The sequence below is a fragment of the Podarcis gaigeae genome (assembly GCF_964106915.1).
Source record: "Podarcis gaigeae genome assembly, chromosome: 3".
Classification (NCBI taxonomy): domain Eukaryota; kingdom Metazoa; phylum Chordata; class Lepidosauria; order Squamata; family Lacertidae; genus Podarcis; species Podarcis gaigeae.
This window is the reverse complement of record NC_139680.1, coordinates 49,324,760-49,350,857: the sequence shown is the minus strand read 5'-3', so window position 1 is coordinate 49,350,857 and position 26,098 is coordinate 49,324,760. Positions and strand designations below refer to the sequence as shown.

At 40.9% G+C, this 26,098-nt stretch overlaps 2 protein-coding genes across 4 annotated transcripts in view; one reads left to right on the top strand and one right to left on the bottom strand.

Annotated features, from left to right (window-relative positions):
• The window catches only part of PRDM1 (PR/SET domain 1), a 90,160-nt gene extending 76,350 nt beyond the window's left edge, over positions 1-13,810 (bottom strand). The window contains exons 1-3 of one of the 2 annotated variants that reach the window (XM_083731195.1): positions 13,329-13,810; positions 12,523-12,634; positions 11,874-11,913 (exon numbers count right to left, since the gene is read on the bottom strand). The gene's annotated coding sequence lies outside the window, so the exon portion shown is untranslated. Of the gene's footprint in view, positions 1-11,873; positions 11,938-12,522; positions 12,635-13,328 lie in introns of both variants that reach the window. The other variant, XM_083731193.1, reaches the window with a different exon arrangement.
• PREP (prolyl endopeptidase) overlaps positions 13,805-26,098 on the top strand; it is a 279,248-nt gene continuing 266,954 nt past the window's right edge. Inside the window, exon 1 of one of the 2 annotated variants that reach the window (XM_083731188.1) lies at positions 13,805-13,810. The gene's annotated coding sequence lies outside the window, so the exon portion shown is untranslated. Of the gene's footprint in view, positions 13,814-26,098 lie in introns of both variants that reach the window. The other variant, XM_083731187.1, reaches the window with a different exon arrangement.

Below are 26,098 nucleotides of genomic sequence, written 5' to 3'. Positions count from 1 at the left end.
TTATAAAATACTGCTGACAGGACAGCATATTCTACCACACTTGTGGGAAGAAGAATAGTGCAAGAGACACAGGGTAGGCCATGTGGCACACATAGTTCTGTCCTCCAAAATTGTGCTACTCCTCTGATACCATTAGGTATCAGTGTGCCTAAAGGTAGGACTGGTCCTGACTGAAACAAGTAATGACAAGAGAAAGTCAAGACATCACTCAATGGAAAGTAGGTGAACAAAAGTGAGACCAGATTGCTAATCTTGATTCTGTCAGTCTGAATAATTTCTCAGTAAAAGAAAAGCAACAGTTGCCTTTTCTCACTAACAATAATTTTTATTTCCTGTCTGCAACGTAAACTATCCATGGGGAAAGAGAAAGTTGTTAAAGGACCATGTCCTATTATTATTATTAGAGTGTTGCTGAATGCTCTTGTACGTGACAAGTAGGAAATAGATTATTGATAGTTGAATACTGCAGATAGTTTGTCATTATCCAAAATATTGTCTAATTAGAACTATTAGTTGATACCTTGAGTCACTGGAGAATAATTTTCTCTTAGTCTTTAATTATATTTATTTTCCCCAGCCTGGACTGGAATTGATCCCTCCACCCAAAAAAGCAAATGCAAACAAGTGCTTAATGTGGCCCCATGCAGTCAGTGTTGATTTAAGTACAATGTCTATTTATGAAAAAATGAAGCATTTGAATGAGGACAAAATTATTGCTGACATCAGGGGACAATTCACTCTCAGTGACTTCTGTGGGACCACACCCATTTACATCCCATAAAAAAATCTTGATTCAAAGTGGCCTTAAAGCCATTGCAAAATGTGTGTTAGAGTTGGGTTGCTAGGTGAACTTACGGTATATTGCTATGAAAAAGTAGACGCTGTTTAAAAAGGACAAATACCCTCTGTGATTAATTTTTTTTAAAATACTACAATGATGTTTATGATAGTTCTGAATTCAGTTTTGCTTGTGTTCCATTGCATTCTTTCCCCCACCCCATATATTAAACATAGCCATATACATAAGCTGAGCATTGTGATTAATTAAGGCTTTGTATGGAGTGCTAAAAGCCTTACTGATTCACAATATGCTTTATTGCAAGCTGTAAGAAAACTGGAAAGCAATCATCTGTTTCTGTTTGGATTTTTGTGGGGTGGTCTTGCTGGTGGTTTTGTTTTAGGTCTACTTTTATAAAAGAAAAAATGCTCTTAACAATATAAGTTAGTTAAACTCATCAGCCTTTTCAATGTCATTAGTTTTGATTGAAAGATTAGCCAGTTAAAGAATTTGATTATGAAATACTCATTTCCAGTTTCTCCTTTCTTTTTTTCTTATCGTGCGTCAGTCTACTCCATCCTGAATTGATTAAACCCACGCTAGATAATAGAACTTTGAAGAGGAGGGGGATGGAAATCCTTGCACAACTGGTTTCTGGTTATGACCATCTTTTAGTGAAAGCTTGCTAACAATGAGAAAAGTTGAAAGGTCAGGGTGGATAAGCTACGTAGCCCCATTCTCCTTCTCCACCCCCTCCACATCAGCAACACTTTCCAGGCTTTGACTATAATTACTGAGAATAAAAATACACGAAAAACTACTTCTGCATTATAGATTCACAGGTGTGCATTCCTAAAATAGTTATAACTGCAGCAAAAACATTCCCTTCTCTCTTTCTATGGCAGCAAATAATCATATGGTTGAATTCAGCAAAGCCATAAACAAAGACCTATCAAAATCAATAGACTTGCTAGCATGACCTGGTAGGATTAAACTCAACGTATACCTTATTGTATAAAAACATACTGCCTGACTAATAACACAGAGTATCGTTTCAGCAACCGAGCTATCAATCAGGAAAATCCTAGTTCCAATCAAAGGAAAGGCACTATCTCTCAGCCTCAGTAGCAGTACTGACTTACAGCATTGTTGCAAGAATTACGTGAACTCATTTCTGTTTTACTGCTATCAGTGGACCAATGAACTACAAATGAACAATGAGTAGCTTGGTAACTATGCAAACATTTTGAAACTTGTGTGTAACATGCAGACGCTTTCTGCAGTGGGGGAAGATTCTTCCATGCATCTTAACTGGAACTCCTCTCCTCTCAGTCCCATAGAATTCAAACAGCGTACTGTAACATGTTTCACTTCATACAGGTTTTCTTTTAAAAGGTTTACCTGAACACACATTATTTTAGAACAACTCTACAATTCTATGATTTTATACCAAAAATGTCCTCACACCTTAGTGCCGCAATGCTAGTCCCAATTCCCAGGCCTTGTTTTGATTTTTCTGGTGTTCACTTGAAGCAATATAAAAATGTGCCAAAACTTGTATGACTAGACTCTGTGGCAGGACCAAAAAAGAAAAAGGGAGAAGGATGCTCTACATTACTACCTCAAATTCATAGAAAAGCTGTACATAGCCTGATGTCTTGTACATCAACAGCAAACTCAATATTCACATGTGAAATGCATAGACAAAGTGCATAGCCAAGTGTGGACTAATTTCAAAACATTTTGTAGCAGGTCCCACTGGTACTTCTACATGGTACAGTATACCGGGACACGGGTGGCGCTGTAGTCAAAACCACTGAGCCTCTTGGGTTTGTTGGTTCAAATCCACGTGATGGGGCGAGCTCCTATTGCACTATTCCAGCTTCTGCCAACCTAGCAGTTCAAAAGCACGCCACTGCAAGTAGATAAACAGGTACTGCTGCGGCGGGAAGGTAAAGGGCTTTCCATGCGCTCTGGTTTCTGTCATGGTGCTCTGTTGCACCAGAAACGGTTTAGTCATGCAGGCCACATGACCCAGAAAGCTGTCTGTGGACAAATGGCAGCTCTCTCAGCCTGAAGTGAGATGAGTGCTGCATCCCATAATCACCTTGGACTGAACCTAACCATCCAGGCATCCTTTACCTTTTACCTTTTTACTGCTACACATATATTATCAGTGCTAGGACAGTGCTGATAAATAGAAAGATTCTCATTCATAACACAAATTATTTCCACCTGCTCCTTCCGCTTGCTTCAATATGTTCATGTGAGTGAGCACCACAGCATACAGAAGGGAGGTTAGTGGGACTGGGAGTCCACTTTCTGCATCCATTCCTCTACTCACAATATACTTGTTTGTTGACCAAGGAGAAAGGGTAGACTGGAGAAGACATGCCTCCTTTTTCTTGTAATGCCCTGGTGCAAAGCTTGCATGCATGCCCGTTTAAAACCCATTACAAGAAGGGGTGGGGAGCAGGGTTTTATAATCCCATATCTGCCTTAAGGTGCCCTGTCGCCCTCAAGAAGTTGTTGAACTTCCTATCAGCCCCAGTCAGCACAGCAATCAGTCAGAGGTGGTGACAGTCCTAGGAACATCTGGAGCACCACAGGCTCCCCACAAAGAATACATATGCTTCTTACTTTGAATGTGCAGTAATCTGATTCAACATTTATTTCGGTGTAGGACGTTGTACAATATATGCAAACTACCAAAAATAGTTATATAACTAGGATCTCTCTTTCCTTTAACTGAAAATATTTTTGGAAACTACCTCCCCTGGAAAAAAATTGTTCAGTAAATTTCCATTTCCTTGGACCACCATAAAAAGCAAACTATTGAAAAAGAAGAAGCAGCACACAGCATATTTTCCAAGACTCATGCAATAAGTCTTCTGTTTTAGGCAATGGATATTTTAAATAAAAACATGGAAAGAAAAGAATATATGACTTTTCCCTACCACAAAGGTCAGGCTTTCCCCCCTTTTTCTTTTGAAGGCTTACAAATAGGGTAGTAGTTTATACTCTTATTATAAATACAATAGGGATAAATGGCCTAACCAGAAAATTAAAAAGTAAAAATATCGGTGGAGAAACAGTCATCCCCATTTCCTATTATCTTAGGTGAGATGTATTTTTTGTTTTTTTTGGTAATTTGATTTTTTTTAATCAAACAGCAGCTTCCTATTATTTTTCGTGATTTCATGTTTTTTATATAAAAAAAGGAATCTGCATAAATCCACAATGCCTTAAGGCGTTTGAAGAAACACTTAGGTTAGACCAGCAGCTTCTAATTCCAAACAGCACCTATTGTCTCCTTCAGCTTTGAATGACAAAAAGGGGACAGAAAGCTAGTACCTGGATTTAACATCTGATAATCATTGGGAAATCCTATCCACCAACTTTAAGTCACTTTATAAAACACAACCTATATAAAAAGATGATTTATAAAGCTAATTTTGACAGGCAGGCCAGGAGACACACAGGGAGCTGTCGTATTTTAGTTAAGACAGATTTTAGATAACACGTTTTCCCTAGAAAAACAGATTGAGATTCATTGCAAGTTCCCAAATCAGTTTCTCACTGCTGTCAAGTGGGTGGGGGAGTTGGCTGGAATCCAGAAAGATACTTTAGGCACACTCAAGCACTTGAGCATGTCCTGTTGTATTATTGTCTTCCACCCCTCCCCTGGGAAAAGTAAAGACAAGCAAGAGAGTTGTGGCACCTTGAAGACAACACATATTTTTATGGATTTTTTCTTTGGCTCCAGGTTGGCACAAAATAAGCTATCCATACACCTATATCACCAACTGTTTTTGAAAATCCCCTCAGTTCCAAAAGTGTTTTGCGCTGTGTATGTGGGATTTGTGGGGCAGGCAGGGCAAGTTATGCTGCTCAGAAAACACAAGCCGAAACCATGTGTGAGCATGCAAAAGTTGTTGGTTCTTTGGATCCTGGCCAACTTAAGAACATCTTGTGCACATTGTCACTTTTAAGCTGGATTTCATTGCAGAAGGCTGACCAAAATTAAAGCGATGCAGCTCAGTCTGACAAATAAGCTGTTTGTTGCATTAACCACTTTAATAAGCACATCTAAGGCATTATCTATATTTTAAAATGAAAAGCACATACTACATGAAAATAAATATTTAATTTGTTCCATTTTATTATTGTGTGAAACACTGTGGTGTTTCTTTCTGTAAATTAAAATGAATAACAACATGCATCCCTTTCTTAACCAGTCCTCCATCCAACTTCCTATGGGACTGGTTGAGTGGAAAATGGAAAAGTTCTGGTGTATCTTTTTGCAACACTTACACAACATTGCTGTTGTTTGCACTTTTGAAAAAAGAAGTTTATGTCCATATTCCTCATTCAGAGATTCCTTCAGGCAGTGGTATATTGTTATTGTATTTTGTGTTTGTTTTAATTATAATTTTTTGACCTTTTAATATTTTCATTCCTATAAACAATATAACTGTGTGATACTTTACTATTTTTATAAATGCACAATTATGAAACTGTTTTATAGAAATTTTATTTCCTTTAAATGTATCTTGTTTGTTTGTAGGAGCAAAACAATCAGTAAACTACACTGACACCTTTTTATAGAGATACATTTTATTAAAAGTAAACCATTTATAAATCTTTAGGAATAAAAACAGACTTTTTAATTACTCTATTAGTTAGGAGGCTTAGTTTGCAGGTCACATTTAACTATGGCTTAGTGTGAATGAGCAGTGTACAGGTTGTGCATCTATTTTTTTACTTGTTTAACATTTGTTTGTTTGTTTGCTTGTTTATGAATCACTTCCCATGAAACATCCCAAAGTGATATAACACGATGTGTGAACACAGCTGAAGACTTTTGCAAGCAGCATTGCAAATGGTTTATATTATCTGTCAAATTTAGTTTACATGTTCTGTATGTTTTTGTCAAAAGGCATATTGATAAGCAAAACATATAAATCCATGCCACTTATCTTAAACTCATATGGTCTTGTTTAGTCAGAGATGTTTGAAAAGAGAGAGAAAGAGATATTGAACACTGAATAGGTTTTTAGAAATGCAACAAAGTTGTGAAACTACAGTACTCATTCATTACTTTACCAGAACATTACTGCAGTTTGCTAGGCTAAATAAAAATTCAAGATGAGTATGCTTCAGTTTTTTAAAAGGTCATGGATTTATGAAGTGAACATAATATTTAGGAAATGGTCACACGATGCTGAGTTTTCGGAAGCTAGTTCTGCGCTCCTGGGCTTTATCTCTCTACCTTCACCAGCCACAACTAGGCAGGTAGCAAGTGAAACTAAACAATGTTTTCAAACACCTTATAATACAACCAGATCCAGAAATCTGAACTCCCATTGTGAGGATTTTAAATCATATGGATATGAAATCTGTTAAGCTTATATCCTTTTTGTATTATTTTGTTTCTGTGAAATCCAGGCCCTCTGACAGTCACTATGCTTAAAATGGGTGGATTCCAGTTTATGCCCTTGGAGTCATGAATGCACTTTTAATCCAACAGAGGAGGGGAAGCAACTGACTGCCAATTCCTTCTTCCCTAGGTATTCCTTCATGCCACCTTCCATCCTGTCCTGAAAGTTCCCCAACAATTCTCTCAAGCTGATTTTGGGGGAGGCTTGGAAGAAGGGGAGGGGAATCACCCCCGTCCTATTCTACTAGAAGACACTTTGTTGCATTGAAAGACCTTCATTGAATGGGCAGAAAGTGGATTCCATCCAGTGTAGTATCTTTTTGAAACATCATCAGTGTCAACATGTATGAAATAAGCAAATATTTATTTGCACAGAAAAGTTATATTCTGTTTTCATGTACATACATCAAGAAGCAATAAAGGAATGCAACGAATATACAAGCAAGAGTGTGGGTCTATATTGTTATTTATCATTAAAGTCTATATTGTTATTTATCATTAAAACAATCTACCACATCAAGAAAAAACAGACTCTTGCCATGTATCATTCATTGCAACAGGACATATGTAGTTATAGGTCTATTGTTTTTGGCTAGGAGAAATTCAATTGTTTGTTGAAAAATCAGTGGCAGCAAGAAGTTGTTTGGGGTTTCTTCTCCCCCCCCTATAAACAGAGCAACTCCACAAATATTGGAAAATCCTCTTGCACATATTTTCCAAAATTTCAAAATGCTAAACTTAATGGAAGAAGGTTATAATAATATATAAGACTGCAGACAGTATTTGGTGTAGCTATAAAAGAGGTAAGAGAACAGAGAAAGCAGGTACAGTAATGAGAAGAGCAAAAAGAGATAATTTGTTTAAAGAATGCATGAAATTGCCCAATTGGTATTTTTCAAACACAGGTACTGCAATAGCAGTAATATTATACACTGTATTTTTTCCCCTTTTTACAGTTTTACTGAAAACTTACTATTAGGAAAGCAGATAAATAGAACAAAGGAAGGCAGATAGTGATACCTGCTTTCACATTATAAATATATATATATAATACCCTTCCCAGAAGACATTTGCCCTTCAAAACCCTTTCTCTTTTGCATTTTCCCCTAATTAACATTGTTCAAGTAAATTGATCAAAGTATACATTAATTAGGTAACACAATATATCCTAAACTGCCAAGACTGGTTTTCACAATTCTTTTCACAAGTGCTCAAAACCTAACAGAAATAAATAATGCCTCCATTTGTTTCCTATTGACCTATACTTTTCTTAGTACAGAAGGTTTACAAATTGGGAGTCTTGATTTATTTTAACCCATAGTGGTTGTGACAATTCAAAAAGGATGTTTTCCTGAACTAATACAATTTTTTTGCAGAGACAGGCTTATGTACTGGGCAGTCCCTAAACTCCATTACATCAAACAAGCTGATAATAAGAGGGTTGCCAACATGAGTGTTTAGGAACCTTTAATCACAAACACAGTATTATCAGGAAGCCACTTATAACACACCTACATCTGGTAAACTAGACAGGGCTGGAGCGCTTCTAAATATATAGAAGCTACTATTCAGGTGTGATTAAAAATGTCTGACTTTAAGGAGGGCACAAACTTTGAACGGCTTTTAGGGGGATTATAGAAGATATGATTAATGCAACATATGCCTTAGCTTAAAACAAAAGTCAACCAACGACTGCATAGGTAAGGTGAATGAGGAGGGGAGATGGAAATCCTCCTTTTATGCTTGTATGCTTCTGGAATGCAGATTGAAAGATCATAGCAAAACTTTAATGTATTGGCAAATACATTAAAGGAAAACAGTTTAATCCTAGAACAAATACAAGGCTAACCTACTCTGATATTAGTCTCTCTCTACATACATCGCTTCCAATGAAACTAGGAAAATTGATACTAACCAAGGATTAAGTCCAAGATTTCTACAATGCGCCTTGCCAATCGAAAAACAATTCACTTATGAATCAAAATTTCTACTGCGGTTAATGTAAATATTATCCCAGCAGTTCTTGTCCCATCAAGTAAACATTAGCTACCAAGTATGCTTTTCATTTTCATAGTATCTAATCCTTTTCAACTTTCCATAATAGATGATTATTGGAAAATTTGCTATCAGTTGCTAAATTGTGATTCTTACTCATTATAACCAAGCTATAACCCAAAGGAGAAGATGCACACTATGGACATAGGACCACCATTCAAAAGAAATTTATATTGCAGGTTTTGAAGGTTGCTTGGCATGCAGTGGCTAAGCATCAGCAGGGCTTCCCTCCAGGAATGGCTAGCAGCAGAACGCACCATGCAAGGAGGCTAGAATGGGAGTTCCCAAGCTGTGGTTTATGAGATGCTTTCAGGTGGAATGTGGCACATGTTGGCATTAAATATTCCTATGGATTTAAAATTGTATTACTACTTTTGCTTCTTAGATGGTATTTTATTGTGCTGCTATTTGAATTCAATATCAGGAATGAAAAGCAATAATACTATTAAAAATCATACAGCATTTTGCACAGCACATTACAATTGCTGCAACAGGCAGAAAAATCATTACGTGGTTTGCCAAGAGTCTCAGCAATTTTCAAGTGGGATCCAATGGGCTAGCACCACAATTAAGAACATTTTACATCAGCCACATGGAATCATGTACACTTATGGATTTTAACCTCTGCATTTCCCATGTCTTGTAAAAATCAGCCCTGTGTGCTCTACGGGGCATTTTCATTTTGTTTGGTACCAACTTGCTTTTGAAATTCAAACGGGAGCATCAAAAGCAGTTTGTGATGAGACCAAAAAAGTCTGCTATGTACTGTAATGTGTAATCTCTACACATACAATTGAAAAATCAAGTGTAGCATAATTTAAATTATTTTATAGGAATGCTTTCCTAAGAGCAATGCTAATCTAATAAGTTGTTATGGCAGAAACCATTAACATGATCATCTGGAAGTATATTGTACTTCTGTTTAAATATTACTGGGGCTTGTGGCAAAGGATCAGTACTACTGCAGTACCTATCTTGTTTCATGCTTAGGCACATGTCTTGTGGACTGAGAAGACAACCCAAACACAGAATAATTGGAGAAGCAAACATTTGTTTAGCATTCAAACCAAGAAGGAAAAGGCACCAATTTTAAAGAAACTGAGATGATTACTAGCAGAAAAAGGAAAGAAGGTGGGTGGGCAGAGATATAGAGCAGTAAGCACTGCTCAACTTGTAAAACCAATACTCAGTGACAGCGATTTACCACAGGTTGCTTTTCTTTTATTTTTAAGTAGCGAAAACGATGGAAAATAATCGACATGCTATTTAAACCTTCCAGTGCCAAGAAAATAAATTTTGTTGATTTACAATGCTTACACTCACAGTTATCAGATATTTATATTCATATCAGATGGAATCACTTAGAGAGCAGTCTACCGACCACAAACTCTGTTCATTTCAAAGGGGCTTATGCTGGAGCCTTGTCCAAATTAGATGGATTGCACCTCTTAATCTGTAGCACCAGGGACTGAAATTAATACTTCTGCTATACGATACCAATTACATTTCCCTGTATGGATTTTTGTTGTTGTTTGCCTTGGTGATTACATGGTTGCATTTCAGTGCCAATTACATCAGGCACTGTATATGAGTTTGTTATAAAACAACAACAAGAGCAAAACTAAAAAAACATTTTTACTCCCAGGCCTACTGTAAAAATCTACTGTAAACCTGTTAAACAGCTATACATCTTCATTATTTGTACTCTATTACAAGCAGATCTTTGATAAGTTTTCACTCTTGTGTGTTAGACTAAATATTGTTACGTTTGATTGACCACATTATATTGAGTTGGGTGGTAATAAAATTACTTCCTAGTTACATCAAAGATTAATAATGGGACATTTAGCCCAGTATTGGCTCATTGCAACTTGCTAGTAATCTGTTCAAGTTAATGCACATTTGCACACGTAATACAATCTCTAGAGCAATATTGAAAGATTTACAATATTAAAATTGATTGTGTTTACTCAGATGAATTTAGAAAAACAACAACCTTTTTTAATGTTCTTCTTGCAGGGAAACTGAGCTATGTATTCAATGAAACTGAGCAGGTAATTCATTACATTTTTTTTCAGTCAAAGTGTGACTTAGAAACTGTTATATAATCGTTTTAGGTAACATTTCTGTAGCATGCATTCCTGTATTAAAACAGTCCTAAATAACGCTTAATTTCTGAAATCCTGAAACAGTGGAATTTTGCTATTCATTCCAGTTAAATAAGATTTACACCATTATATATTCTGCACCATTCACCAAGTTGTCAAATTAATAAATATTCAATTGTTTGCTCTATTCTATATTGGTCTACTAAGGATAGTGTTTTGAGGGGGAGGAAATGTTTCCAAAAGCAAATATTTCTAAAGGTATGAACAATAATTTTAAAAATATGAAAAAGTGTTGAAAATGGTATTAATTTTAATGAAAATTGGCATAGAAATATAATGAATCAAATTGACATCAGTATAAATTACTTTTTGACTATCACATGTAGATCATATTTGTCAAATAATTTTGCAATCTTCTACTACAGCATCAAGACTAAATTTATTTTTTCTCTCACCTACAGCTGAATTCTCTTGAGCAGGCAGTTTAGAACTGAGCTAATGTCTCAATTGTACATAGGATTGCAGCCTACTCATGAATCGGTAATCCCCATTGAACTCTTAAGACTTACTTATGAGTAAGCACACATAGGATTGTAGGTCACATACAGCCCAATCTTGCACATATATATTCAGAAGGATGTCCCACTATGTTAAATGGAACTAACTTTCAAGGAAGTGTGGCAGGGCTGCAGCCTCAGCTTATTAAAGTCATCTACTGTATGATAAAGACTTGATAGATAATATTATCCATGTGATTCAGCTCAATAAATGAGTCCACTTGTTGGCAGCTACAGCCATGTAAAGGCAAAATTAAATGAATGAAACTTAACTGCAGCTGAACAAAATGTAACAGATAATCTTTACAGTATATACTGACAATAAACAATGTAATTTGTTATGATTTGCCACACTAGGACACAAAGGAGCTACTAAAGAACCTTTCTAGACACTTTATTTTTGGCTACAGTCCTATGCATTGACAGACAATAGCAGCTTAACTACACACAAGCCTGCAGCCATTGAATAATCCATTAGAAACAACTATGTTAAGTACTCTCGTATTAAAATATATTAAGTATGATTTATTGGTCCCTGATGAACAGCTCTAGAGCTTTCAGTAGTTCTGATACTGAAGACAGTGAGCATGTAAGTTTTCACCACAACGAAAAGTTTATTTCACTTCAACTACTACGTGTCAAGATGGACACTTTAATTAAGATGCCAATAATCAATACGTGTTCCTTTTCATTCCATTTGTCAATTATGTCCTTCTTTAAAAAAATGGAAAAGGGTAGCACTCATAGACTGTGTTAAAATGTGTACAAATAAAGGAAATGACATATTTGCTAAATACATTGTAGCTGATTTGTTCTTATGAAATGCATCATCTTGTTCAGGAGATCAGCTAAACAAACAGAGAAAGTTAACAGTGATAGTAAGTAGCCACATGACATGGCCTTGATTTTTAATCTTTGGTTAAAGCATTTCTTACCTTTTCCAAATCTTCTTTTTAGTGCTTTCAAGCAAATGATCTAAGGGGAAAAGCAAACAGAATCCTAATAGAACAGAATATAATTTTCACTCAGCCACTTTCTTTTGCAGTCCGTCCCCCCCTGCCCCCACTTCACATTTCAAACCAGTTAATTCCCTACTGTTTGAACAATACAAACAGGATGTTTCCTGTTGACATATTATTTTTACTAGTCAACAGTAAAGTCTTCCATTTCCTAAATAGCACGGCCACTAATTTTATCTGCCATAATCTTGCAAGGAGAGCAAACAAAAATGGGAAAAGCCAGAGAAGTCTCAAATTCATTTATAAATTCCCAATAAAGGTTAATAGTTAAACTCCTTGTCTCTCCCACATGCTCCACCCTCCTGCAGGAATGGATGGTGCCTTGAAGGAATTAAATGTTTTTGTTCTCTTTTTACCAGAAGCCAGACGAAAGTGTCACCATCTCCACTTTTATTTACGGGTTGAGCAACAGCGGTTCCTCAAAAATCTCACGTTAATCCTAGAGAGATTGACTGCCCTAAGCTAACAGATCTGATATGTGAAATACATTTGAATCAATCTTTCTTTTTCTTTTAAACAAAAATAACCCTTCCCTGCTCCCCACCTCCAGTAGAAAACATCCCACCTGCTCCAAAATGCAGTAGGATTTCAGGAAAGGAATTAAAGATCTTCCCGGTGGTTTCTTCTTCAGGTGAATTCTTTGGACGCCTCCCCCCCTTCGGTCTGGAGCTTTAAACCTGAAAAACAAACACCTCTATTGAATTCAAAGCAAGCTTTGGTGGGGTCTGAGTTAATTCTCTATCAGACAGCAAGTCTCAGTGTCTGGTTACACAAACACACCTTCACTCAGGTTGGAGAGAGGTTCCTTAGAAACCAAAAAATCAAAAAGACAAAGATGAGGGAAGGAAAGAGGCACTTCCATAAACCCTGGACAGGTTTAGTGCTGATTTTACGCGAAAACATACTGGGAGGAAAAGTTTTTTGGAAAATGTTTAAAAACCAAAACCCAACCCCCCCACACACCCAGCCTGATGATCCAAAAACGTGAAAATAAAAAGGAAGGCTGTGATCTTAAGCGTGCGCCATTGGAAGCAAGTCTCTTATTCACAGGTAAATTAAGTAAAAGGCACACGTGCGCAGAAAGTATTTAAGTTCACAATTCTTGCAGCCCGTCCGTAAAACTCGAAGCTTTGCCCGACGAGGCGGTCTTGTGAAGCGGTCTGCTCGGGAGTGAACCTGATGGAATTCCCATGCACGTGCGAACAGGAAGTCTAATAAACACGCATCTTCCACCCAGAGCCCCATGCCTTTCCACCCCACTCCGTTCCCGATTAACTTCAGGATCAGACGCGCTGGACAACCCCCCAACCCCCCACTCCGCAATGCCAGCATCATCATGCATCCACACGAGCAGCCACCGGGGCGACTTACCCGACTCTTCCCACTAGGCTGTGTCCCAAGAGCAGGAAGCCCCGGCCCCATCTCCCTAGCAGGCAAACGCAGCATCGCGCACAAAGCGCGCCAAGACGCCGGCAGCCGCTGCTCCCCCGCAGCCCGCCGCGCTCGCAGACTGGGACCGGGGCGCGCGAGGAGAGAGGCGGAGGGTGGGCGCGCGCGCGGGCCGGGAAGGGCGAAGCTGAGGAGGAGCAGGAGGTGGGCACCGTGCTGCCCCTACGCTGCTTCCCTGCTGGGCTATTGAGGGTTATAGAGAGGCTCTATTATATCTCGGCTGGAAGAAGCCCCAGTCAGACTTGTGTGGAGAACATGAGGCGTCCTCCTTCTAACTGCTCAGAGGAAGGGGCAGCTTCCCTCCGAGCGGCGGCTCCCTCTCATGCCTTCTGCTTCCCGAGTTGACGAGGCGGGTTTTCTCGCTCGCTCGCTCGTACACACAAGACCCCCCTCCCGCCGCCGCCGCCCCCGTGTGCTCGCGTGCGTGTGAGGACCCCTGCGAGCGTCAGCCTCGTGGGTGGCTGGGTGGGTGCGTGGCGAAGAGAAGAGCGAGGCGACGCACACAAGCGGGGCACTTCAAAGCCGCCTTTTGGTGCGCGCGGGGGGTGTGGGAAAGAGGGGCAGAGGCGCAGCTGCGAGCCTTGGCGGACGAGCTCGCGCAGCACAAGCCACGCGCCCAGCTAGCTAGCTATTCGCCCCGGCAGCTTAACATTGACAGTGTGTGTGTGTGTGTGTGTGGTGTTGTTGTTGTTGGGCTTTTTTCCCTTTCGCCTTTTAGTTTAAAAACACTCCCCACATTCCTTCCCCATACCCCCTCTGATTGGGCAGTTTCCCGTTTGTCACGTGCCACTCTCTTCAAACCCCCCCCCCCGCTTTCCTGTTTAGGGGAAGCAAGGGGGGGGGGAGCTACTTGATTCATTCACTTTCACTTTGGTTCGTCAGGCTTGATCCTGAGGGAATTCAGACAGGGGGAAGGGGGAGGGGAGGGGGGCCTGGGTTGGTTTCCTTCGCTGGGGAAATGACACTGCAGTTTTTTTTTCCTTGGGAAAGAAACGGGCGTGGGGAAGGTCTTCGTTTACATAATAAGCCTCAATGCTATCTGTGGTACGTCGAGGTGAGCTCTGGTTGCCAAGGCTGTTGAGGAGCGAAGCCTTCATTCAGGCCTGAGACATTTGTGACTCGCTCGCCTTGTATTTGGGGAACTACTTCACCCCCGCTGGGCACGCAGCGGCTTTCCTCACGAGGTGCACCAACCCCTTGTCCTGGTCGACTGACAAACGTGTGTGTGTCAGAAATAGTTTAGGCCTTCTCCCATATCTCTGTATCTCCCCTCCCCTCCTTTTCCTCGTGGGTTTTTACAAGGTATACAGCTAAGGTGTATCTAGCCCTGCCTGCTCTGGAAAAGGCTTCAGACTTTGCAGGGACTTTCCACCTTATAGAAGTGTCCCTTTGTGAAGCAGGATAGTACATATATTCCACAATGCCTCTGAATTTTCTACTTAGGATCCTTGAGCCAGCCAGCCTGATTACATGTGTGCATTTTTACTCAGTGTCAATATGTGAGGCTGAATGTTCTGTATTCCAAATGCAGACAGAAAATGAACATTTAAAAACCCAGGCTTAGAGCCTGGTAGACAGTAATGGTACATGCTAGGGGGACGGACAAGTTAGTAGTGGGAAGTTTAATTAATTCTTTTAAATAAGACCAACTTGATAGGGATAACAAAATTTTAAAAAATTCCTTCCAGTAGCACCTTAGATGCCAACTAAGTTTGTTACTGGTACGAGCTTTTGTGTGCATGCACACTTCAGATAGGGATAAGGCTTCCTTTACCTTTGGAGAGTAATTTATCAAACAATATGCCCTAAGGGTGTGATAAATATAATTTAGAAGCTGAAGTGCCTTGCTGGATTGCATGAGATACGCTTAAAAAATCACACAGAATGCAAGGGTGCTACCTTATATAACTAATGAAATCATTGCTCCATCTAAGTTGTTTTACAAACTGCTAACTTTTTCAAAAGATTTCCGCATTTTATTTTATTTTTGAAAAAGACCCAATTTTAAAGGGTTTCAACATCATAGTTCCAAACAACATCACTTGCACTTCAGAAATGAAAGCCAGTATATTATTGTATTTTAATATTTTGTTGGAAGCCGCCCAGAGTGGCTGGGAAAAACAACAATATTATTATATTGAATAGATCCCACAACACTATAGTGACTTCTGGGCACAGCTCAAAGAGCCGATTTTGATCTACACAGCTTCAACCCAAGTTATCTGGAAGACTGCATTTTCCAGTAAGTGCTTGCCTGTATTGTAAGATCCTTCTGTCTTCTCTGCCAACATCTGAAGTACATTTGGTCTTCTCTGTGGCTAGACTTTGAAGTCTAGATCGTCTCTGAAGACTTTTCGATGGCAGCCATCAAATTTAGACAGGCCTTTGTCCTGAAAGCCAAACTGTACATAAGGCCAGTATCATGGTCCCCATGTTACAGATAGGGAGCTGGGGCTGGCCTAAGGCCGCCCTGCAAGATTCTGGCTGAAAAATAAATTGAATGATGCCAAGGTTCATTTGTTCAATGAGAACGGGTACAATTACATGAGTATGAGTTGCTTCAATAAGCCTTAGCCTTCTGTCAAAATAGCATTGGTCAGGCATGGCACCTCTCACGATTCTGGTTTTAACACGACTGCATGCAGCAACATACATTCCCCAGGGATCTCATAATAAAAACAGCAGTTATAGTCAGAAGGAGCCTGCGTCATCTCTTGCTAAGCATGGCTTATGGATGTTGCAAAACTGCACAGAGATGACACATAAGAAAGTGTGGCTCATTTCCCCTCTCCTTACTTTTTAAAGCGACACTAGGCAATCATAATGCCAGCTAATAAGACATCTCTGAGGTTCCGCAAACATTACATAAAAGAGTAGTGTACAACACACAAAGGCAGTAAAAAGCCTTGGCTCTCAACAAGGAGAGGGTAACATGTTAAAAGGGGAGAGAGAGAAAAGCCAACATACATTTTGTAATGCTTTATTATAGAATAATTTTTCTGGCTAATCTGAAGTCAGGAATGCTGAGGCTTGATGGACTTAAATTATATCCTGTAGTTATTGAAACTGCAGTTAAAAAGTCCTACCCATAAATGTTTTTAATTTCTTTTTGATTCTATAGTGCTCCAACAGTCTCCTGTGGCAGGGAGTGCCACACAATAATTATGTCTTGCATGAACAAGAATTCCCTTTAAACTGTTAATTTGTCCATTAACTTGAACATTCTCAAATGTCCTTTTGTTATATAAAAGTACACCCTTAAATACAAGTGCCCAGTAGGCCAGCTTTATGGTGTTTGCTGAGCCATTGCACCTTTTCCTATATTTCTCATGTCTAAATGTAAAGGGCATGATCCAGGCAAAGTTAAACTCCTCTAGGTTTCACTCATTTCAATGGTAGAAATGCACACATGTGATTTATTTCTTTATTAAATGTATACACTCCTGTCAGGGGTTCAGAAGGAGAGACACAGGAGGGGGAGCAAATGGAGAGTGAGGAGGAGGAGTACGAGGGGGGCGCAGGCAGTGACAGTGGCCAGAGTTATTCCACAAGCCTCTCTAGCGAATCGGAGGACTCACAGAAGGGAGCGCCGGTGGCCAGAGCGAGGGGGGCTCCAGGGGGGAAGCCCCAGGAGGAAGGGGCCAGCGGGGAGTCCCTGAGCAGCAGTTGGAGATCAGGACCAGCGTCTCCACCAGAGCGCAGTGGGGAGGGGGAGTCCCAGGAGTCGGGACCAGTGTCCTCACCACCAGAGGGAGGAGAGGAGTCAGGTTTGGCAACGCCCACATCAGGAAGCGGGGAAACGGTCAGAAGGAAAGTCACCGGCTGGGCGCGCGCGCCAAGTTCAAATGTACAGGAGCGCGGCACAGCGGGGAGCCCGGGAAGGGAGCCAGGTCCTAAAGCCCGCCGGAGGGAGGGGCAAGACTCAGGAGGCTCAGCGTCAGAGGAGTCCAGGAAGGAGGGAACCCCAGAGGGCAGAAGGACCCAGCGAAGGAAAGAACAGCGCAAGAGGTGGAGCCGGGCTAGAATCTTAAACTGGTGTGGGTGGAGCAGTGAGTCAGAGGGGACTTAGCCGGTCTAGCGTCGAGACGTGGGTCTGCGCGCCCAGAGCTTGGAAATGGAAACTAAACTTTAATAAAGACTTTTGTATATAACATCCACTGGGCGTTGGTCCTCTGTGAGCTGGGACCTAGCGGCAGTCCTGACAACTCCTTTCACTGAGAACACTTCCCAGTGGTTTACTGCAATTACTTATTTATCAGAATAATTTATATTCCACTCACCCACTTAACAAAGTAGTGCCCCAGGCTGTTTCACGATGTTAAAAAAAAATCAAGCAAAACCAAACCAAAGAAATGGCTTGATTATTAGGTAACTAAAAAGAAGCAGATTAATCTGTAAAGGTTAGGAAAAAGTCTAGCAGTGAAAGTTAAGAGCAGTGCCAAACACACCTCTATGTGTGGAGGTTCACAACTCAAAGGACAGTTTCATGTAACCCAACTGAACTAGCATTTGCTCATATCGGGATAAAAGGAAGGGCCTCTCGATCAGACCCTTAAGGCATGGGCAGAATCATTTGGGAGAAGGCAGTCCTATAAGTACCCTGGACCCAAGCTATTAAGGAGATCCTTTAAAAATTAAAAATAAAATCTTAAAACAGCAGACAAAAACTACAAGAGTAAAAGAACAGATTTTCAGATTTAGCCCATCCCATCTCAGGGTTTCCGCACATGGTGCCAAAAATACCAGGTATGGCCAGATATTACCAGGTATGAACGCCAGTTTGTATTAAGTGTTTATACACTGCTATCTGAAATATTTTTCAGGCCAAGGCATAGATTATGATTGAGTAGATGTTGGAATCTTAGATCTGCATAAGCCAGGACAACTCAAAACAAGTGATGATGTTCCTTATTGATTTCAGCCAAAATCAGTCCATTACATTGTGCAGACCAGCAGTGCTGTAAATTCTGAAGTGCAGGCATTCTTCATGACAGACCCCACAGCTGTGCTCCTTCTAAGACAATGCAACAAAAATGGATATATTTTTCTAACCAATCCAGACTTTATGGTTTCAGTACCATGCCAGATTCTACCCTCCCGTCCAGAAACCCTCTCCTCCCCGCTGTCCCTTTCTTAATATCCAGCCTGATGAAGAGTTCTAGTGACTCAAAAGCTTGCTTCCTATTTTCTGACTTTTGGGTTGGTCATAATAAAGGGACTTTAGAATTTTTCAAAATAAAAGTGGCATGTTAACCCTGCTTCTCTCTCTGCTTAGCTTATCTGGTGAGAAGGGTTTAGTTTGCATGCAAAAGATTGGCAAAAAATGCCCTAGGAGATGATAGCATTGTCCCTGCTTTGAAATTAGTGGTGGTTCTTCATACTTGCTCCTCCCTGCTCCAGTGCTCCACTGCACCACTGCTCACTTACACAGGATTTCTCTGCATGTGTCTTTTAGGAAGAGTGTGTAATGCAGGGATTACATCAAAGAAAGCCTGTAGCTTTTGTGGTGCACACACACGGTTGGTGGAAGGAAGGCTATTCAGTTCACAGCTTGTTACATTGATTCTGGATGTGCAGAATGAAAGTAAATCCCTTATTTTCCAAAACCTGCGAAACTTTAAGTGCTGGGTGTTTGGCATCATGTGAAGAGTTTGGGGGTGGTTTAATATATTTTAGGGCTCTAGCACTGGAGAAAGAAGGGCTAGATTTTTTAAAAAAACTATTCACACTGGATTATTATACATAGGATATTCTTTTAAAAGTCTCAGTGGGAGCTCTCCATATGGTAAAAGTTAAAAGTGTTTCTTTCTACAAAATATAATGAGGAGTGACTTTCAGGAGAACTGACACCTGGTTATAACAATAGAGAACCTTGGCTTACATTATTTGATAACGTAGTATATGAATCTGTCTAGGCATGTTCTGTAATGCCTGAGACAGGAAAAGACAGAACACTCCAGCACTGATAGGAACAGAATTTTTCTAGGCTTTTTTTCTGAAAAAATCTGGAAAATAATAATTTTTATTTATTTAGACCACTTAATTAAAAAAAAAATCCCTTAGCAATGCACGTAAAAATAATATAAAACAAATAAAAACAAGAAGTTTTAAAAATAATTAAACCTAACTAGATTATATATCCAGATAGTCTCGCCGAAACAAACAGGGGGTTAGCAGGTATCTGAAACAATCCAGTGACAATGCCTGCCTAATGTTAATAGGCACGGAGGTCCAAGATACAGGTGCTGTCACACTGAAAGTTTGACTCCTCTCAGATGTGGCGAGCACACCATTTTATACTTGTCAGAATGCTTTATAGACTAACTTTTACAATTGACTTTGTGTGTGTGTGTCTGTGTGTTTGCGTGTAGTTAGGAAAACAGGAGACTGGAAATGTTAAATTGAAATGTAGTTGTTTATCAGAGGTTGCCTTACCATTGATTTTGGATGGACTTTTCACACTGTGGGCGATATCCAGCGAAAGTAATGTTTAGTTGATTTGGGTATTCTTTATATTATTTTATTTTTATTTCTTAAATTTATTTTCTGCCCTTCATCTAAAGATTCCAGGGCAATTCACAGCAGATGAATTAGGACCACTAGAGACTAAAAAAAAATGTTTCAAGACTGCTAATTGGAACAAATTTCCCTCATGCTTAACCAGTTCCACTGGTTCAGGGTTAGCTTCTCAGCATGGAGAAAAGTGACACATCTGCAGGCAGACCTCAGAAGAACAGAATTTTCCTCACCTCAACAATTTATTTGTGTTTAATTTTTGATATTTTGCCCTTTAAACTGCAAATATGCTTAAGGTTAGCAATGATGCCAATGCAAAGTCAAGACATGACATTATCTTTTTAATTTAATGTAGGGCTTTACATGTCAATGTAAGCACCTTGAATTGGCCTCAGAGCACACAGGTAACCAGTACAGACATTTAACAATTAGTGTAATATTTGCCTGTCCGCTGATGCCAGCCTCTACATTCTGCACCAGTTGCAGCTTTCAAATTGTCTTTAAGGGAAGCTGTACATAAAATATCTTACAGTAGTCCAGTCTGCAGGTTACCAGAACAGGGATCCCTACAACCAAGAAATCCCCTCAGAGGTAAAAAGCTTTGCTGGTTCAGGTACATTTCAGGACCAGTTCACTCTGAATTTGCCACATGCTGATAACAATAAGTGTCTTAGAAGTACCAGTAGCTCTGCCCCTGTAATACATGGGTAGGCAAACTAAGGCCCGGGGGCTGGATCCAGCCCAATCGCCTTCTAAATCCAGCCTGCAGACTGTCCGGGAATCAGTGTGCTTTTACATGAGCAGAATGTGCCCTTTTATTTAAAATGCAAATCTGTGTTATTTGTGGGGCCTGCCTGGTGTTTTTACATGAGTAGAACATGTGCTTTTATTTAAAATGCATCTCTGGGTTATTTGTGGGGCATAGGAATTCATTCATTCCCCCCTCCCCCCAAATATAGTCTGGCCCCCCACAAGGTCTGAGGGGCAGTGGACCAGCCTTCTGCTGAAAAAGTTTGCTGACCCCTGCTAGAATACATTTGCAACTATATCTGTGGATATGAATGCTAATGCAATATTTGTGAGCTTCATAGTTTTGTGTAACAGGAAGAAAGAGATGCTGAATCACTTCCATTGCTGGTTGTGTACAGAACGACTGCTTTCTGTATGGATAGAATCCCAATGTCTTTTTTAGTTTTATCACAATGAGTGCAAGAAAACCTTGTTTTAAAAAAGAAATACCGGTGCTATCATTGTGTTTGTCCAAAAATCTTTAGGCTAATGTTGATGCTACACTAACAGCTGGAATTCAGTGAATCACTCCCAACCATAAACAGGATCGTGTAGAATTTTTTGTTGGATTTGGACGATCCTGTTGAATTTTGTTCCTAGATTACAGTCATTCTGCATTCCACATTCTGGTTCAGCATATGAATAACCAGCTATGACATAACTTTTCCATGTGTGCACACTTGAAGGGGGGCAGTTCAAAAAGTAATCATGTGAGCAACAAATTTATGATATCAGGAGGATACCCTAAGGGGCCTTTTACACCCCTTAAAGTATTTTAAACCAGGGGTGGCTAACCCACAGTTTGGGTGCCTGATTCAGCCTCTCAGAACATTTTTGTGGCTGCATCCAAAATAAAATTAAGTAGACTAAGTGTTGAAGTGGGCAGAGCTCTGATGGATTAGCAAATTGGTCCTCCTGGCCAACAGGCTGATGGTTGAATGAGTGGGATTTCAAGGCAGAGTGTTCAGTTTTGACCAATATTTTTTCCACCATAGTCTGCTGGTCCCCATTTGTCACAGAGGAAAAGACAGGGTCTACCTTTCTCCCTTCACCATCTCTTTTAAGATCACCCACTTACTTATTATGAAATTAACTTGAAGTAGCTCTAAATACTATTTGCCACCATCATTTGATTTCCTGATAAACACAAGACAACTTTCCTTCTGGATTAGTGTTAAAGCGGGAAAGACTGTTTAAAAAACTAATACAAAACATCATTGAATAATAGATACGAAGTGATTTTTCAGCAAATATGGTGTTTCTCATGGAGAGCTGAGCTGCTAGTGTAATACCTGACAGCTTGTAAAAAGTGGTGTGGGGGGCAGGTTTTTGCTGAGGAGCAAAAACAGATCAAGGTGGGATGAGTGGAAAATTCTCCAATAAAGTAATCAAGCCTAGCTGAGCTATCTGTTTCCCAGATTTAAGGTGTTGCATCAGCATACAGAGTGTATCTGCTGTTAAATGGTTATAAAATACATATTTGTGTGTGAGGGAAGGCAGGAAATGGTTCTCGCAAAATATTCCAAAGCGTTTGTCCCATCTGGAGAAATAAAACAAGACAGACATCTCAGCTGCCCTCTGAAAAGCTAGGACTCTCAGCAAAACCCCTCTTAAGGGAGTGAGCAGAGGTTCGTGTGTGCACTTATTATGGCAGTTAAAATGCTCTATATCCAGCAGAGGAGTGTGGATGCAGCAAAATGGTGCAACTCTAAGGAATTGTGGTTCTATGAGCAAGTGGGTTTTTTAAAAAACAAAACAAGTTTCATCTTGTTTTGCTAAAGTGGCCCATTTAAGCTTTGCAACTCAGAAGGTCATGTACCTCAACTCTGAGGAAACACACTTGCTGTTTTAACACTTCCCTTAGGGCTTATGGCAAGGATGATGGTATTTTCAGGAGTGATAAATGAAGCTCTGCCTGTTCTGTATAATTTAAGGGATAGTCTGAAAAGAGAAAAACTAGAACAGTATAAACACTGCCTCTCTTTTCAGATCTGCTAAGCAATTACGACTGTGATTCACAGAAAAACCTTTAACAAGTTAAATCATACAAGGATACCTCTGCTTAAACCAATTTAGTTCCTTTTAGAAGTACAATTCTCTTAGATTCAACAAGCAAGTGACTTCATGGCAGAAGAACATGATGAGCCTGCTGGATCGGGCCAGTGTCTCGTCTAGTCCAGCACCCTGTTCTCACAGTGGCCAACCAGTTGCCTCTGAGAAGCCTGCAAGCTGGACATGAGCCCAACAGCACTCTGTCCATCTGCAGTTCCCAGCAACTGACATTCAGAGGCACAATGTCTCTGACAGCCAGTGTTAGAAACAGAGATATGAAAGCTAGGAGCTAAATGGCACCTTAAACCAAGGTTACGAGCGCAACAATGGAATGTCTAGGCACGCTTTTTTATAACAAGAATACAAAGCTGAAAATGAATGACCTGCAGCTAAAATATTATGCTCATTTTTTACATGGTCTAGTCCTTCCCCTGTCCATCCCGATAATATTCTTAGGAGGGCCTCTTCTCCAGTCTTCAGAGAGTAGCTGGAAGTGAGGAGGCAGAAAATAAGTCCTCCTTTCCTTCCAGTTTTAATCTGAAATCTTAGGCGCAGTACTGCGCCCAGAGCTCAGAAACTGCTTGCGCTAATTAAATTCCCTGTTGCAAAATGCACCTAGAACAATGGGAGTTTTGAACATTGCTAACAGCAGTGGTGCACTGGCGGAGAAAGAGGAGTGCGGGGGGAGCGCACCACCCCTGGCAGCATGATCCTGGTGGGTTGCCATCACGGCTGCTCCCCTGCCCTCACTGGGCGCCACGCCCCCACAGGCGGCGCACTCCGCCCCCAGGATGCATGCCACGCCTCCAGGGCGTGCGCCAGCCCCACCCCCGCCTGCTGTCTGCCCCGCCCCCGGTGCCGGAGCATGAAGTTCCGCCACTGCATTGATTGCCTTGTCCTCCACAAATCCTCATAGTTTCACAGTACCATGGTTTAACTACGTGCTGTGTGAAGAAGTAATTTCTGTTGTCTGTCCTGAATTTTCCAACATTTCCTTGGATGTCCATGGGTTCTAGTGGGGCATGAAAGTGATAAAATATTCCTCTATCCATTTTCTCCATGCCATGCATGGTTTTATGAACTTCCATAATGTTACATCTTACTTGCCTTTTCTTTGAACCAAAGAGTTCCAAACACTGTAAACTTTTTCCACATACGGGAGTTGCTGCACCCCCTTGGTGATTTGGATTGCCCTTTTCTGCAGCCCCTTTCTGAGGTGAGGAGTTCACAGGTGTACACTGATAGAGATGCTAGTCAGCTTCCAGACATTTGGCTGCCATTCACACCTCCTCCATTGCATTTTAAAGTCATTTGCCCATGCTGCTATTATTCTGTACATTTAAATAAAGGAGGCCCTAATGTTGCATTAGTAAAAGTGGCACAGGGTATTAGGAATCCTACAAAGCACTTGTAGGAAAATAACTGTGTGAAGTTCTTCCTGAAGAAGTCTTGCCTTGAAAAATAGGTCAACACAGTCCATGGCTTTCAAAAACTTTTGCTCCTGGGCGGGGAATTGGATTTGTATAATATGTCATATAGACTCAGAGTGAATGCGATGAATGGACTTTCTTCCTCCAGCTCCATTTTACTTACCGGAGCAACTCTATTTGACTGCTTAACTGACCACATTTACCCCTGAAAGATGGTATTGTTTGATTCCTTCCTTCCTCCCTCTCTTTCTCCCGGTTAATAGCAATGCACTTTTGATAGAAGTTTAAAGAGATTTTTTTTTAAAAAAATTTAAAGCAAAACCTCAAAGGGAGAGAGGAAAGGGATTCCTTCTTATATACCTTCCCGACATCAGCGCCGGTTTGTTTCTTTCTGCAATAGAAACTGGTTGATTCACCAGCCAGACCAAGAGAGAAATTTCTTTGCGGTCTGCCATTCCAGAACCATAAACGCATAAAACTTTTGCAGGACAGCTCCGCTCCTCTACCAGTAAATAGGGGGGGGGGGGGGAGGAAGGGGAAAAAAAAGGCCACTGCCATAACCTGAAACAGCCTTTACAATGGGAAATTGGCGCCAGTTACAGTTCAGCTTTTACAACTGTGCCGTGAACAGCGTGCTCTGCAGGCAGCAGAAGCAGCATCTGCTAAATTCCACTGTGGTGGGCACGGCGGGGGATCTCTTATACATGACTCTTCTCTCGATTCGAATCGCAGAAGCTGCGTAGAGTTAAAGCCGGTTTCGTGCCAGATGAAATCAGCTTAAGTGTCGGAGCTGCCACCATATGCACACGAACTTGGGAGGAAGCCCCATTGAGCACTGTAAGACTTATCCGAGAAGGCACAGGATCAAAGCAGCAGTGTGGCTGGCCCTGTTGAATCTGTCACGGGTAACTTAGAGAAAGTGTTCACACATTACTCTGACAGATGCACCTCCCTAGACCAGTGATGGATGGTCCAGTATGCAGTCTCCACCCCAGCCAGTCCTTATAAAAGCCGCAGCTTTTAAAGAACTGTGGCCTCAGCTTGTTTCCTCCCCACTTCTTGTGCCTTTTCGATTTCAAGCCAGAGGGCAGGGGATGTCGCTGCTGATTGTTGTAAGCCACTCTGCAAAAAGAGTGGGTTTAATATGGTGTAAGTAAATACTTGACTGTGCATTCCATTGATGGGAGCCCAGGCAAAGTGCAGCCCCAGGGAGCGTGTTAACAGGGGGTTGGGGTGGGGAATATTCCCAGTCCTAAAGTCTGAAGCGCCAAGTACAGTTCATCGCAACCTCCATCGCCAGGCCCCATCTGGCACCGTAGAACTTGTGGCTTCAATGCCAACCCAGCTTTCCCGCTCCGCTTGATTCTCAGCACTCAAACGGTTTAAGAGTTCTGCTGGACTCGAAAGCTTGCTTACCAGTTGATGACATTTCCTTTAGTCGCAATAAAAAGGCCTTTTTGCAAAGAGAAGAGCGACCGCTAACCTGTAGCCTCGCAATTCTTAGCAAACCTCTCTCTTCCTCTGCTGAAGTCTCTGCCCCCAACCCCCTCCCCCCGTTTTTCTCTGAGCAAAAAGCTTATCTAGCCTGCAAAGAATGGCAAGGAGCTCCCAGAGAGGAATGGAATAACGTCACTGCTATGACACCAGCCGCTGCCCACTTCCCAGGTAACCTGCAGACAGCTGCTCGGCGCGTGTCCTGGAGGGAGGGGACAGGATGGCGCGCACCATTCGTAGGGATCAGTTGACTAGAGGAAGACCCAACACATGGGCGGAGGCGAAGTTCGGGACTTCCCACCTTTTAACGCCTTTTCTCTCCCCACATCTTTTCTCTCCCGTCCTAGTCAGGCTAATCTTTCTACTTAGCTGGACAATATCTTTAATCTCACAAGAATGCGATCTCTCTCT